This window comes from Bos taurus, chromosome 9 (assembly GCF_002263795.3).
Source record: "Bos taurus isolate L1 Dominette 01449 registration number 42190680 breed Hereford chromosome 9, ARS-UCD2.0, whole genome shotgun sequence".
In the NCBI taxonomy this organism is placed as follows: Eukaryota; Metazoa; Chordata; class Mammalia; order Artiodactyla; family Bovidae; genus Bos; species Bos taurus.
In genome coordinates this window covers 62175347-62190878 of record NC_037336.1, presented here as the reverse complement: position 1 = coordinate 62190878, position 15532 = coordinate 62175347, and positions in this window count along the sequence as shown.

Below are 15532 nucleotides of genomic sequence, written 5' to 3'. Positions count from 1 at the left end.
CCTGTCCTTAGTAAGTTAACTCATGTGATTTATCACTTCTGTGTAACCAGTCTCTTATTCTACTCCCATCCTCTGACCCCTGCCGGAATGTCCTCTGATCTGCTTGGACTCTGATATGTTACACTTGGCTGCCCTTCCTTGGGGACACCCTCTCACTCCACGTGGACTCTGCTACTCCAAGCCAGCCTGCTGCTTGCAGAAGCACCCCCAGCAGACCCACTATGGGGATACTCTTCTCCCCCTACTGGGGCTCCAACAGCTAGTTCTGATCACCTCTTAGGTCTGTGCCTTGCCCCACCTAATGGATTTAGGAGCAATCTGTTGCGAGAAGGAAGAAAAGTCCAAATGGCGTATTTTTAGGAAGGAGAAGGGGCACTGAAATCCTGGTCCGAATGAGGGCGGGCAGTTGGAGTGCTGTTGGGGTGGGAGGAGAGTAAACTGAGAGAAAAGGACCAAACAACCGGGGGCTTGAGGCCTGAGAAATATTTGTGCAGTAATGTGCCCCTGGTCTTTGGCCTCTTTGCGTTTTTGAGGAGTTGCCGCATATTTTTCTGGGCTGAGAAGGCTGCCACCAGCCTGGAGCCGCATCAAACCACTTTTTATTTAAAAACCTCCCTTTGGCTCCTGGTGTTTTTTATGCTGATTAAGAACACTGACTTGGCTACATGAGCAAGAGGGCTGATGGCTGCTCAGTCTCTTGAAGCAGAAGAAGCTTTTGATCAAGTTGAGTGGGAGTTGATGTTTGAGGTACTTTAAAAAATGAAGTTGGGAGATAAGCTTATGAACTGAATTTGAACTTCATTCCAAGTTCATTGAACAGAAAGGTTTCAAATCCTTTTAATCTGGAGAAAGCCCATCGTAATCGCCCTTTTCATCCCTTATTTTTCTTTAAGATAAAGTTCCTTCTCAAATTGCTGAGCGTTTATCTAACTACTGAGAAGGGCACTTCAAAAATAAACTCTGAGGCTTAAAGATGTATGAGTTTCTTTCTTTCTGAGGGGATGGTGGCATCTTAGCTCGGCTGCCTTCTCTTTTCATCCCCTAGCACCCAGACTAATGATGCTGTCTGCAGTGACTAGGAAGGACCAGTTTTTCTGAGAGGATCTGGGGCTGTGCTTGACTTTGCAGTAAGGGGCTAAGGGTTGGCTGCACAGAAAGAAGAAGCTTGTGGGTTCTAATCTCAGTTCCTCCTCTGACTTCTCAGTGACATTAGGCAAGTCACTTCCTTTCCACATGTTTGGTCTGCTTCATCCACCATCTGGAGCAAATGATACCCCTTGTCCATTTATCTCACAGGGATGTCGTCAGGGCTGATTAATGTACAGGGCAGTCAAACATTGCATACGTGCGATGAGCTCAGAAAAGTGAGACCGTGAACCCTGAGACTTCTTCCAATTAGGGGTGATCTTTCCATTTAAGAATGAGCTATGTTTATAGTGCTAGTAATTTGGGGCCATTTCACTGTTTGTCTTATTAGTTCAACTCATGCTATCATTAGTTATATACATAATAATACGCTTGGCTCAATACAGATGAAATCATCCACTTCAGTATTTTTTGTGTACTTCCTGTGTGCTTGGCACTCTCTGTACTAGACTTAAAAACCTAAGGAAAAACCAAATTATGGGAAGGTCAAAAAATGTGAAATATTTATGAGCAAATTCATGTTTATGTTTCTACTGTTCCCTCTGATGATTTATTTGTTTAAACAGAGGTGCCTATTTTCTGTCATATAACTTATCTGAGGGAAGCTGAGCTTCAGTTTCCTGAGTATTTGTGAAAGACATAGCTTAGTTTTTTTAAAAGGAAAGGCTCCTTTAGCCAATCTCTCATAGAATGACAGTCCCCCTAAAGACATGGTGTTCCACTTAATTTCCACGTAGCTGTTCCCTGCTAAAATGGGCATTAACCCAAATCAGGCCTGTCCCTTTGCAGTGCCAAGCAGGTAGTAAAATTGAATACCATCGTATATTCTCAACATAGGGAGGTTAAGCCAAATTGGACATGAATTGAAAACTAAGCTAAAAATGATTATCTCATCCTCCTGGAAAGTCTTCACCCTGCCCATGTGGAAAGAACTGCTTTCCACTGGCCACCACCCCCTTCCCGGGCAGATGGCCTCTGCCTTCAATGACGTGACCTTTGTAAGTGCAGCGGCAGGAAAGCCTTGTGCTTTTTGTATCAACCAGAGCTGACGGTTAAGTTTCAAATACCAAGGGGAGCAAAAAAAAAACCCACAAAATAATACAACACAGAGTGGGAAAGAAGGGTTTGGCAACTTTGTTTCCAGTTGCTGGCTTTGGCTCTGAGTAGGGCTTCTGACTGCTGCTTCTGGAAAACCTTTGGACTATTTTCGACAGACGGAACAGGCCACATGAAATGTCTATTATTACTTCAGTCTTGGCTGGCTCTAGCACATAGCATCAGCTGCCTTCTGTCCTCGTCCTGCAGTCTGATTCCTGAGGGTAGCTCCCAAACATGGAGACATTCCCCAGAGCCTCACTGCTTAGTGGTGAGACCACCCCCAGTTAGATCTTCTCCACCCTGTTGCTGCTGATGTTTCTGGAGGACAACAAAGCCCAGCCTGATTTTTCTTTTCTAGAACTGTGTCAAAATCTAAGGTACCAGTGAGCCCTTCAGTCTGAAGCCAGAAGAAATTCTCTAGGATTGCAAGGTTTAAGATGCCCGGGTGTTTCTAATAAGTATTTGAAAAGCAGGGACACTGTAATCAGTTCTGTAAGCAACTCCCACATCGAGAGCTTGGTTTTGCTCCCCAAATTCTATTTTCTCTTTCTTGGTGAAGGGGTAAGGATGAGACTTTAAAAAGAATCCGTGAAGTTTCAAGTGTTTAAAAGTAAAATTCTCCTATCTTTACATGTGTAACCTCAGGACTGAAAAAAGCCCAGAGGCCTGTGGTCTAACCTGTTGATGTTGACATTCCCTGGGCTCCTACAAAAGAGGAGGGGCTTGTCCATTTCCTCGGGCTTTGGACCCTGTAAGATAACTCTGTGGTGTGCCAAAAGGCTAGGATTGGCTGTTTTCGATTTTTATTAGGACTCCTGAGCTTTAGGAAAATGGCATTTTAGCTGGAGGATGGAGCAGCTTTGTTTTTGAAATGTATTTTTGTTTCTTCAGTCTCAAGTGCCACTGCCTTGGGAACCATTAAAAATGGAAGCATGATGACAAGACGACAAGCATCTTTAGACAGATCAGTTGGTAGAGAAATTGAGCCAAGGAAGGGCCAGGGCGGTAGGGTTACGACTTTGTCACTGATCTACATGTGCAGCGAGCTGAACCCACTCTTGATTGCTTCACAACTCTATTTCTCTCTCTGTAAAGTCAGGATGAAGTCAAGATGCTTACCTTCACGGCACCAGCAATATGGCAAAAGGATTGTCTAGAGGCAGATGCCCTGTTTGAGTTTTAACCCCACCACTTCTAAGTGTGCAACTTTGAGCGAGTTAACGTATCTCTGTGCCTCAGTTTCCTCATCTGTAAAATGGGGATAACAACAGTACCTTACTTCTTAGGACTGTTGTGTAGACTATGTGTCAGAATACAGATAAAATGCTTGTCCTGTCAGTATTAGCATTGTTTTATGTGTCTGGAGCTAGTACTGGTATTACTATTATGATCTAACCAGAAATACTGAGGTTCAAAGAAGTAAAGCAATAAACACAAATAGAAATTTACCTTGAGTCTACTTTTTTTTTTTTTTTTAATCCAGTCATTTTATAGACAAGACAAGAACTTTTGCAAATGTGAACTCACTGGGACTATTTCACAACTGCCTCTCCATGATGTCAGCAAACATCTAAAGAATAAGCAGAGTGACGCAAGATCAAGGAGCAGACTGGGAGGTTCCTGCCCCTGTCACCACATCCAGGCTTAGGCCAAAGCACTTATAGGATCTCAGTGAGATCCTCATAACAATTATTTTAGATGGCATTTGCATTTTACAAACATTAATTAGTTTCTGGGGTGAGGTGTGCACTGTGTCACTCCCTGGACTGGGTTCATTCAGTTAGAAATAAACAAATGCTCTGAGATGTTGTGTTCTGAAGGATCCACTTACAGAGATGAGAGAGCCCAAAGCCACAGAGTCAGGGAACACATGGATCTCACTTGGGTCTTGTCTTTTTAAAACTGGCTCTGTTCTTCCTATTTGGGCTGATTTTCTGCTTTTCCCTTCATTTGCTTCAGCTCTGCCTCCCATGGTCCCAATGTCATCAAGTACTCAGGCTTTCATCATGTTGGCCATCTTGCAAAGTTTCCCTTTCTTACCTTCCAATCCATATTTTGCTTATCTTTTAAGGCCTCCCAAATCCGCTTTCCTGCTCATATATATATCCCTTTCTATGCTGCTCTCATGATTTCTCTCAGCATCTAGTATGTACATAAAAAGAATTATGTATGTAAAAAAAGGCTTCCAGGGACTTCGCTGATGGTCCAGTGGTTAAGAATCCACCTTCCAGTGCAGGGGATGTGGGTTTGACCTCTGGTCAGGGAATTAAGATCCCACATGCTGTGGGGCAACTGAGTCTGTGCACCACAAAGACTGAGCCCTCATTCTGGAGCCCACGCCACAATTAAAGAGATACCTGTAAGCTGCAATGAAGATTCTGAGTTCCAAACTAAGACTTGATGCAGCCAAAAAAAAGGCTTTTTTTTTTTTTTGCTATTGACAAAAGGGTCCCTCCTTGCACATTTAATGAATGCTTATTGGAGAAGGAAATGGCAACCCACTCCAGTACTCTTGCCTGGAAAATCCCATAGATGGAGGAGCGTAGTAGGCTATAGTCCATGGGGTTGCAAAGAGTCGGACACGACTGAGCGACTTCACTTCTTCTTCTTCTATGACATGACACATCTGTGCTAGTAGCCAGATGTTCTAAGTGGATATTATTCCCATTTCACAGATTTTTTTTTAAAATGAGACTTTAAGGTATTAAGTTATTTGCTCAAGCTGGTAAGTTAGAAGGAGGGAATAAAAATTTAAGTCTGTCCTGTTTTCATCTTTCTACAGAGAATCTCATGAGCTGAATGTGAACAAGTCATGATGAGTAGTTGAGGGGGAAGAAAAGGGCTTCTTAGATCTGGAGATGAACTTGACAAAGGAATTAGACATGGTTACAGATTCAGTAGGTGGTTGGGTGGGAGTGGAGTGGACAAAGTGTTCAGGGCTGACAACATGAGTAAAGGAGAGGCCAAAGGAACTTCCATATTCATGGAAGACCAGAGGGAAATGGGGTCTCAGAGTTGGGTAAGGGCCACTGCTATTTGACTTTTTTTTTTTGTCCACGCCGCTGGCATGTGGGACCTTAGTTCCCCAACCAACCCATCCCGCCTGCAGGGGAGGCTCACAGTCTAAACCACCGGACCACCAGGGAATTCCAATGACCTCCTGTCTTGTGGGGAAACTTGCCTGTTTGGCCTGAGCACTGGCCAGAGGCTTAGTGCCAGGCTGAAATTTTCTCCAAACAGCAAAGGAGAGATTTTAAGGGTGAATGTAAGCTTTGCCCTTAGGAGGGAAGAAAGCCAAACTGGGCTGCTCCTTCAGTGGGGCCAGAACTGGGAAACCAAGCTGAGTTTCAGAAGCGAGCTGAACGCTAGGATAGGGTGGAGAGGCAAGGGTAAGTGAAGGGCCAGAGGCTGGGTCCAAGCATGTGTGATGAATAGAGCTGGTAGGCTGGGGCTTGTTTGCAATAACTGCAAGAAGCAAGATTGTAAACCAGCTATACTCTAAGATAAAATGAAAATTAAAAAAACAAACAAAATCAATGTTAAAGAAAAAATGAAGCAAGAGTAGGCCTGTGTGGCTCATGGGCACAGGATCTGAAAAGAGAAGACACTAAAGGTCTTAGTGGACCATATGAAGGGGCAGTCTTTAAAACGATCTCTCAACTCCCTTCTCAGAGCAAGTTGTCAGGGGTGGGGGTGGAGGTAGCGGGTAGGAGTGATGGAGGCAGAATCAGTCAAGGGTATCTGTAGAGTTAATCGACTGGGAGCAGCAGGGGCTTCCCTGGTGGCTCAAACGGGAAAAAAATCTGCCTGCAGTATGGGAAACCTGGGTTTGATCCCTGGGTTGGGAAGAGCCCCTGGAGGAGGGCATGGCAACCCACTCCAGTATTCTTGCCTGGAGAATCCCCAAGGACAGTGGAGCCTGGTGGGCTACAGTCCATAGGGTCACAAAGAGAGTCAGACATGACTGAGTGACTAAGCACAGTACAGCAGAGAGAGGGGTAGTGTGCTCTATCCCCCCCAAATTTCACTAACTGTGGAATGACATGCCTTTAGGAGAAGGTCTGTTTGGTTTTCTGTAAGTCTCGTATTGTCTATAGGAAGGCTTCTGCAAGACATGTTTGGGGGATTTATGATTCCCCTCCTTTCACAAATATTCATCTGCTCATTCACTAATTATCTGTTGAGCACGTCACATTGTACTAGATACCACTCTGAGCACTGGGAACAGTGGGATCCAAGGCACCAATGTCCATGTCTGCCTGGAGATTGATTATAGTGAAGTAGATAGACATGGGACAAATGAACACACAAGTTAAGGTATAAATTTGGAAAGTGAGTGCCATGAGAGATGATAGAAAGCTCTGATAGGCGGAATGAGTGGAGAGACCTCTTAAGGAACTGATACTTAAACTGAGATGTGATGGATGAATAGGAGTTAATCAAACAAAGCATGAGGAAAGAGTATTCCAGGCCAAGAGAATAATGTGTGCAAAATCTTTGAAGCAGGAAAGAACTTGGAGTTTCAAGACAAGTCAAGGTCAGAATATTGTTGGGATTTAGAGAGCAAAGCAGGGGCTGGAGAAGTAGGGAGGGGCTTCAGAGCCCATGGTGGGGATCTCAGATCTTATCTTCTCATTCAAGGGAAGCCATTAAAGGGAGTTAGGGGAAATGATGTTGTAGCTCTGAGTACTGTGTGAAGAATGGATTGGAGAGGTGAAAGTGGGAAGATCGATTCAGAGGCTACTGAAGAAGTCCACGCAAGATACGACTACATCCAGAAAGAGAAGGGGCAGGATCAATGAAGAGATGAGAGTAGATGTGGGGAAGAATCCACAGAACTTCATGATATACTTTAATCTCTGAAAGTGAAACAATTCTTCAAAATGACATGGAACATGGAGGCTCTATAACTGTAAACTTGCTTTGATGCCAAAGTTTCAATGAAGATGCTGAAAGTGTTCATATTTCCCCCCAACATCTACAAAGAGAGAAAACAAATGATGTGTCTTCTCTTGATGATCCTAGCAAGTCAGTGCATTAGCTCATGAGCAGTTAAATCTGGAGGGTTGTGTGCTGTACTAATGTTCTCTTAGTTTGGGTCATTAATCTCTCATCTGCTCCAGTTGTATTTGTTTGTATAAGACTGCAGGCTGGATGAATTTCACTAGATATGTGTCTCCTTGGTGAGAGGGTCACAGAAGGACACCAAGGATGCTTTGTGAGCTGATATTAAGACGAGACACACATCACAGGGTACACAGGGTCTGTACTCCTCCAGGATTGCTTGACACTGCATGAACCTGCTTGTGTTTTCAGAAGAGCATCTCCTCAGGAAAAAACTCCTCCTATTTGGCCAAGTAGCCTGCTAATATTTATTTGAAAATTTAACTAATAATATAACTCAGTAATTTGGTGTACCCTGATGTCTGACATGGTAAAGAATCTGCCTGCAATGCAGGATACCAGGGTTTGATCCCTGGGTTGGGAAATCCCCTGGAGAAGGGAAAGGCAACTCACTCCAGTATTCTTGCCTGGAGAATTCCATGGGCAGAGGAGTCTGGGGGGCTACAGTCCATCAGCTCACAAAGAGTCAGACACGACTGAGTGACTAACATTTCCACTTTTTTCAACTTAGTAATGCAAGTATAGAGATGGTCTTAGATTTCAAAGGGTCTAAAAGTGAGGCTTTAGAAGAGAAATCTAAAAGAATTTCAACTTGTTAAATCTGGACAGAAAAGTCTCATGGGTGAAGTCATTAGTATAAAGTGTTGCGTTGAGTCTGTATTTTTTAGAATATAGGAAAAGTACAAACCAACAATAAGAAAAATACATTTCCCCCCTTCTCTAGTCATCTCTTCCCTACCCACCTACAATCCTGGAAAGTATTTCAAAGGGAAGAACCGAGGACAAACCTAGCTTTCTTTCTCTTTCCTACGCCTTCCTCCTTTACTTGCTCAGAGAATCGTTTTCAAAAGAAAGGTGGTGCTAGAGGAGTGGGCCTGTGGGAGTCTCTCCAGACACATGACATGGGATAACACTGCTCTTCATCCAGTGTTGGGATGGGAGCAGAGGGAAGGGAGAGGAACTCCTAAAAACTAGGGAAGATAAATATCTTTGTCTTTTACTTTTTAAAAAATTGTATTTATTTGTTTTATTTAATTTATTAGCTTTGGCTATGCTGGGCCTTCACTGCTGCATGTGGGCTTTCTCTAGTCATGGCTCCTGGGCTCTGGAGTATGAGCTCAGTAGTTGTGGCACATGGGCTAAGTTGCCCTGAGACATGTGGGATCTTCCCAGACCAGGCATGAAACCCAAGTCACCTGCATTGGTAGGTGAATTCTTAAGTACTAGACCACCCAGGGAAGTCTTGCCTTTTCCTTTTGAGACTGGAGTTAAGGGCCTGGAACCAGGACACCAAAATGAACACATCAGAATGAGGAGCAGGACCCCAGGGGATCTTAAATGTCCTTAAAAGATAGAGAGGACATGGGTTTTGAGGTCTTTTTCCTGAGAGCTCAAAATACAAAAGAAACTAAGAGGCTTCCCTTGTGGGCTCAGATGGTAAAGCGTCTGCCTGCAATGCGGGAGACTGGAGTTAGATCCCTGGGTCGGGAAGATCCCCTGGAGAAGGAAATGGCAACCCACTCCAGTACTCTTGCCTGGAAAATCCCATGGACAGAGGAGCCTGGTAGATTACAGTCCATGGGGTCACAAAGAATCGGACACGACTGAACGACTTCATTTCACTTCACTTCAAGAGAGATTAAAGAAGGAGAATTGGAGGTGGACCCAAGAAGAAGCAAGTGACATCCCAGTGGGAATATGTCCGTGTTCCTCAGTCCTCAGGGATCTGAATGGTTCTAACTGCCTGAAAAAGGGGCTCAACTGGCCTCCCATTAGGTATCTTTGCCTACAGCTAGAAATCAAGATACTGGTTGTATTGCCAGCAGATAATGGAGAGCTTAATTGAATTGATATTATAGTACAATTTATTGTTAGTGAAACATTAACAGCCTTCTGGATCACTTTTTTAAGAAAAGAGTAGCCCTTTCCCGTTCAGTGCAGTGCAACAGGAGAGTCTAGTCTTTCTAGCTGAGGTTTACCAGCTGTGTGAATTTGAACAAGTTCCTGCTAGAATGTAAGTTCCCATTAGCCTGAGTTCACTGACAAGCCAGCCTGTAGTAGACACTCAATAAGTACTCACTAAGTGAGTGAAGTCATATATGGTTATGAACCTTGGTTTCCTCATATGAAAGAAGGAAATGTAATACTTCAAAAAGTTGTCATGGAGAGAGGAATTGATGTTATGTAAAATACCTAAGCAGAGAAGACGGTCTGAATTAGAGAAGACTTTAGAATAACTTCAGTGGTATTGTTGTCTTCAGGTAAGATTTGTTTTTCATTCCCTCTGTCTCTCTTTTATGTTTTATATTTTGGCTTGCTTTTACCAATTTGCTCATGAACCTTTTGTCCCTCTCTCCTGGTAGATTTTAGCTCTATTGCAGAACACAGGCAATTCTTCATTTAAAACTATCAACAAGAGAGTAGAATCCTATCACGTATGCTACCATTGGGCAACTTCTTAATGATGTGGTAAAAGAATATTTATGTATGAAGATAGTGTGTTTCTCTTTGGGGGACGTTAAACTCATCTAAACAAATGCTTTTGAACAAACAGGATCTTTCAGCCAAGTCCTTTTATTTCCATGACTGCCTCTCTGCGTAATTTCTGTTTTCTGGCCATGATAAGTTCTCACTTCTTGAATAAACCATATTCTTTCTTGACCTCTAGCCGTCACATGTCAATTTCCTCTGCCTGTCCTGTAGGTTTCATTTTAAATGTCATATCCTCAAGGATGCCTTTTCTAGTCTCTCATCATATTATCCCATAATATCCATGCTTCCCCTTTTATAATACTAAGCACACCTGTCATTACTCCATGACTTTTCCACTCTTCTGTGAACCTGTTAATGACAGAACCTACTTTATTCACCATTGTATGCCCAGTAATTGGCACAAAGTAAACACTCTGAAATTTTTGTTGAATTGAAATTTAACAAGCAAAACCAAGGCAGTGAACAAGTTCCAAGTTAAAGTTAAATAAAGATAGTCTTCTTGAGCACTGAAGAATTGATGCTTTTGAACTCTGGTCCTGGAGAAGACTCTTGAGAGTCCTTTGGACAGCAAGGAGATCCAACCAGTCCATGCTAAAGGAAATCAGTCCTGAATATTCATTGGAAGGATTGATGCTGAAGCTGAAACACCAATACTTTGGCCACCTGATGGGAAGAACGGACTCATTTGAAAAGACCCTGATGCTGGGAAAGATTGAAGGTGGGAGAAGGGGGAGATGGAGGATGAGATAGTTGGATGGCATCACCAACTCAATGGACATGAGCTTGAGTAAACTCTGGGAGTCAGTGATGGACAGGGAGGCCTTGTGTGCTTCAGTCCATGGGGTCGCAAAGAGTTAGACATGACTGAGCGACTGAACTGAACTAAAACTAAACCAATACCTCAGAAAAGATTTTGGCACCAGGATGGAGGAATGGATCTCAAAAATATAGTGGCAATATCTTCTTGAACAACAACAACAAAATTATGTCTGATAAAGGATTTTGTTTTTAATTTGTTAAATTTCTTATATGAAAATTCTAATAAACCTGAAAATCAAAGACTCTTCGGTTATATATTTAATAGTTTGCCTTTATCAAAAATATTAAAATTACTTGACAAGAAATATCTGGTATGAATGCTTCTTACTCCTACAGTTATCTGGAGTTCAATAAAAGAAAAGTCTATGTCATGGGTTCTCACCCAAGGTCAGGGGCAGCGACCGAGAGTGCCAGGCTGTGTTGGCACAGGAGCAGCCAAGAGGGGCTACCCCATGTCCGAGGTCGGGGCAGTGGCTGAGACGAGCTGCCCCATGCCGGAGGTCAGGGGAGGCGGCTGAGAGGAGCAACCCCACGTCCAAGGAGCGGCAGCTGTGCTGGTGCAGGAGGGCCAGAGGAGCTACTCCACATCCAGGGTCAGGAGGGGTGGGGGTGAGGAGATACCTCTTGTCCAAGATAAGGAGCAGCAGCTGCGCTTTGCTGGAGCAGCCCTGAAGAGATACCCCATGTCCAAGGTAAGAGAAACCCAAGTAAGACAATAGGTGTTGTGAGAGGCATCAGAGGGCAGACACACTGAAACCATAATCACAGAAAACTAGCCAATCTGATCAAATGGACCACAGCCTTGACTAACTCAGTGAAACTAAGCCATGCCTTGTGGGGCCACCCAAGACAGGCGGGTCATGGTGGAGAGGTCTGACAGAATGTAGTCCACTGGAGAAAGGAATGGCAAACCACTTCAGTATTCTTGCCCTGAGAACCCCATGAACAGTATGAAAAGGCAAAATGATAGGATACTGAAAGGGGAACTCCCCGGGTTGGTAGGTGCCCAATGTGCTACTGGAGATGAGTGGAGAAATAACGCCAGAAAGAATGAAGGGATGGAACCAAAGCAAAAACAGTACCCAGTTGTGGATGTGACTGGTGATAGAAGCAAGGTCCGATGCTGTAAAGAGCAATATTGCATAGGAACCTGGAATGTTAGGTCCATGAATCAAGGCAAATTGGAAGTGGTCAAACAGGAGATGGCAAGAGTGAACGTCAACATTCTAGGAATCAGCGAACTAAAATGGACTGGAATGGGTGAATTTAACTCAGATGACCATTATATCTACTACTGTGGGCAGGAATCCCTTAGAAGAAATGGAGTAGCCATCATGGTCAACAAGAGTCTGAAATGCAGTACTTGGATACAATCTCAAAAAACGACAGAATGATCTCTGTTCGTTTCCAAGGCAAACCATTCAATATCACAGTAATCCAAGCCTATGCCCCAAACAGTAACACTGAAGAAGCTGAAGTTGAACCGTTCTATGAAGACCTACAAGATCTTTTAGAACTAACACCCCCAAAAGATGTCCTTTTCATTATAGGGGACTGTAATGCAAAAGTAGGAAGTCAAGAAACATCTGGAGTAACAGGCAAATTTGGCCTTGGAGTATGGAATGAAGCAGGGCAAATGCTGATAGAGTTTTGCCAAGAGAACGCACTGGTCATAAACAAACACTCTCTTCCAACAACACAAAAGAAGACTCTACACATGGACATCACCAGATGGTCAATACCAAAATCAGATTGATTATATTCTTTGCAGCCAAAGATGGAGAAGCTCTACACAGTCAGAAAAAAGAAGACCGGGACCTGACTGTGGCTCAGATCATGAACTCCTTCTTGCAAATTCAGACTTAAATTGAAGAAAGTGGGGAAAACCACTAGACCATTCAAGTATGACCTAAATCAAATCGCTTATGATTATACAGTGGAACTGAGAAATAGATTTAAGGGACTAGATCTGATAGACAGAGTGCCTGATGAACTATGGACAGAAGTTCATGACATTATACAGGAGACAGGGATCAGGACCATCCCCATGGAAAAGAAATGCAAAACAGCAAAATGGCTGTCTGAGGAGGCCTTACAAATAGCTGTGAAAAGAAGAGAAGCAAAAAGCAAAGGAGAAAAGGAAAGATATAAGCATCTGAATGCAGAGTTCCAAAGAATAGCAAGGAGAGATAAGAAAGCCTCCCTCAGTGATCAATGCAAAGAAATAGAGGAAAACAACAGAATGGGAAAGACTAGAGATCTCTTCAAGAAAATTAGAGATACCACTGGAACATTTCATGCAAAGATGGGCTCGATGAAGGACAGAAATGGTATGGACCTAACAGAAGCAGAAGATATTAAGAAGAGGTGGCAAGAATACACAGAAAAACTGTACAAAAAAGAGCTTCATGACCCAGATAATCATGATGGTGTGATCACTCACCTAGAGCCAGACATCCTGGAATGTGAAGTCAGGTGGGCCTTAGGGAGCATCACTACAAACAAAGCTACTGGAGGCGATGGAATTGCAGTTGAGCCCTTTCAAATCCTGAAATGCTGTGAAAGTGCTGCACTCAATATGCCAGCAAATTTGGAAAACTCAGCAGTGGCCATAGGACTGGAAAAGGTCAGTTTTCATTCCAATCCCAAAGAAAGGCAATGCCAAAGAATGCTCAAACTACCGCACAATAGCACTCATCTCACACACTAGCAAAGTAATGCTCAAAATTTTCCAAGCCAGGCTTCAGCAATACGTGAACCGTGAACTTCCAGATGTTCAAGCTGGTTTTAGAAAAGGCAGAGGGACCAGAGATCAAATTGTCAACATCTGCTGGATCATCGAAAAAGCAAGACAGTTCCAGAAAAACATCTATTTCTGCTTTATTGACTATGCCAAAGCCTTTGACTGTGTGGATCACAATAAACTGTGAAAAATTCTGAAAGAGATGGGAATAAGACCACCTGACTTGCCTCTTAAGAAACCTATATGCAGGTCAGGAAGCAACAGTTAGAACTGGACATGGAGAACTGGACACGGAACAACAGACTGGTTCCGAATAGGAAAAGAAGTATGTCAAGGCTGTATATTGTCACCCTGCTTATTTAACTTCTATGCAGAGTACATCATGAGAAACGCTGGGCTGGAAGAAGCACAAGCTGAAATCAAGATTGCCGGGAGAAATATCAATAACCTCAGGTATGCAGATGACACCACCCTTGTGGCAGAAAGTGAAGAGGAACTAAAAAGCCTCTTGATGAAAGTGATAGAGGAGAGTGAAAAAGTTGGCTTAAAGCTCAACATTCAGAAAATGAAGATCATGGCATCTGGTCCCATCACTTCATGGGAAATAGATGGGGAAACAGTGTCAGACTTTATTTTTTTTGGCTCCAAAATCACTGCAGATGTTGATTGCAGCCATGAAATTAAAAGACGCTTACTCCGTGGAAGGAAAGTTATGACCAACCTAGATAGTATATTGAAAAGCAGAGATATTACTTTGCCAACAAAGGTCCGTCTAGTCAAGGCTATGGTTTTTCCAGTGGTATTATATGGATGTGAGAGTTGGGCTGTGAAGCAAGCTGAGCATAAAAGAATTGATGCTTTTGAATTGTGGTGTTGGAGAAGACTCTTGAGTGTCCCTTGGACTGCAAGGAGATCCAACCATTCCATCCTCAAAGAGATCAGTCCTGGGTGTTCATTGGAAGGGCTGATGTTGAAGCTGAAACTCCAATACTTTAGCCACCTCATGCGAAGAGTTGACTCATTGGAAAAGACCCTGATGCTGGGAGGGTTTGGGGGCAGGAGGAGAAGAAGACGACAGAGGATGAGATGGCTGGATGGCATCACCAACTCAATGGACCTGAGTTTGAGTGAACTCCAGGAGTTGGTGATGGACAGGGAGGCCCGGTGTGCTGAAATTCATGGGGTTGCAAGGAGTCGGACATGACTGAATGACTGAACTGAACTGACCATGGGTTAATATTTATAAAGTACTAAATGACATATTGTTAATTCTAGTAATTCTTAGTTTTTTCACAATGCCTCAATTGCAACCCACTCCAGTACTCTTGCCTGGAAAATCCCATGGACGGAGGAGCCTGGTAGGCTGCAGTCCATGGGGTTGCAAAGAGTCAGACAGGACTGAGTGACTTCACTTTCACTTTTCACTTTCATGCATTGGAGAAAGAAATGGCAATCCACTCCAGTGTTCTTGCCTGGAGAATCCCAGGGACGGGGGAGCCTGGTGCGCTGCCGTCTATGGGGGTCTCACAGAGTTGGACATGACTGAAGCGACTTAGCAGCAGCAGCAGCATGGCCCTTGATTCTAGAGCCAAATAGCATGAGTTTAAATCCAGTTTCTACCACTTGGTTCTTATTTATTTTAGGCAAATTATTTAAACACTGTATATTATATTTTCTTTGTGAACTGGGATAATAATAGTACCCATCTGAAAGGATTATTTTGAGGATTAACTGAGATAATACATGTAAATATTATCATCATCACAGTGGAAGGCAAAATAGTCATGCTTAGCTTTACATTTTAAAATACTTAAAAAATATGTAATAGGATGACATAAAGAAAAATGGCAGAGCCAGGACCTGCAAAAATTACACGAAAGCAGCAAGAAAACTAGCAAAAGATAGAATCAATTTTGGGGAGAACTCTAGAAATTAATCAAAGGCTTGCAGGCCTCCAGGGAGCATTTATTAAAGAAAACAGCTGACTCACAATAAGAATAGCAAGCTTTGTGGCATTTTAACATACCCCACTGTTCATGTCCATGGTAGCCAGAAATCAATGGACCCATAATCAAGAGGAAAAGCAGCAGTGTAGTAGCCAGTGGAGAA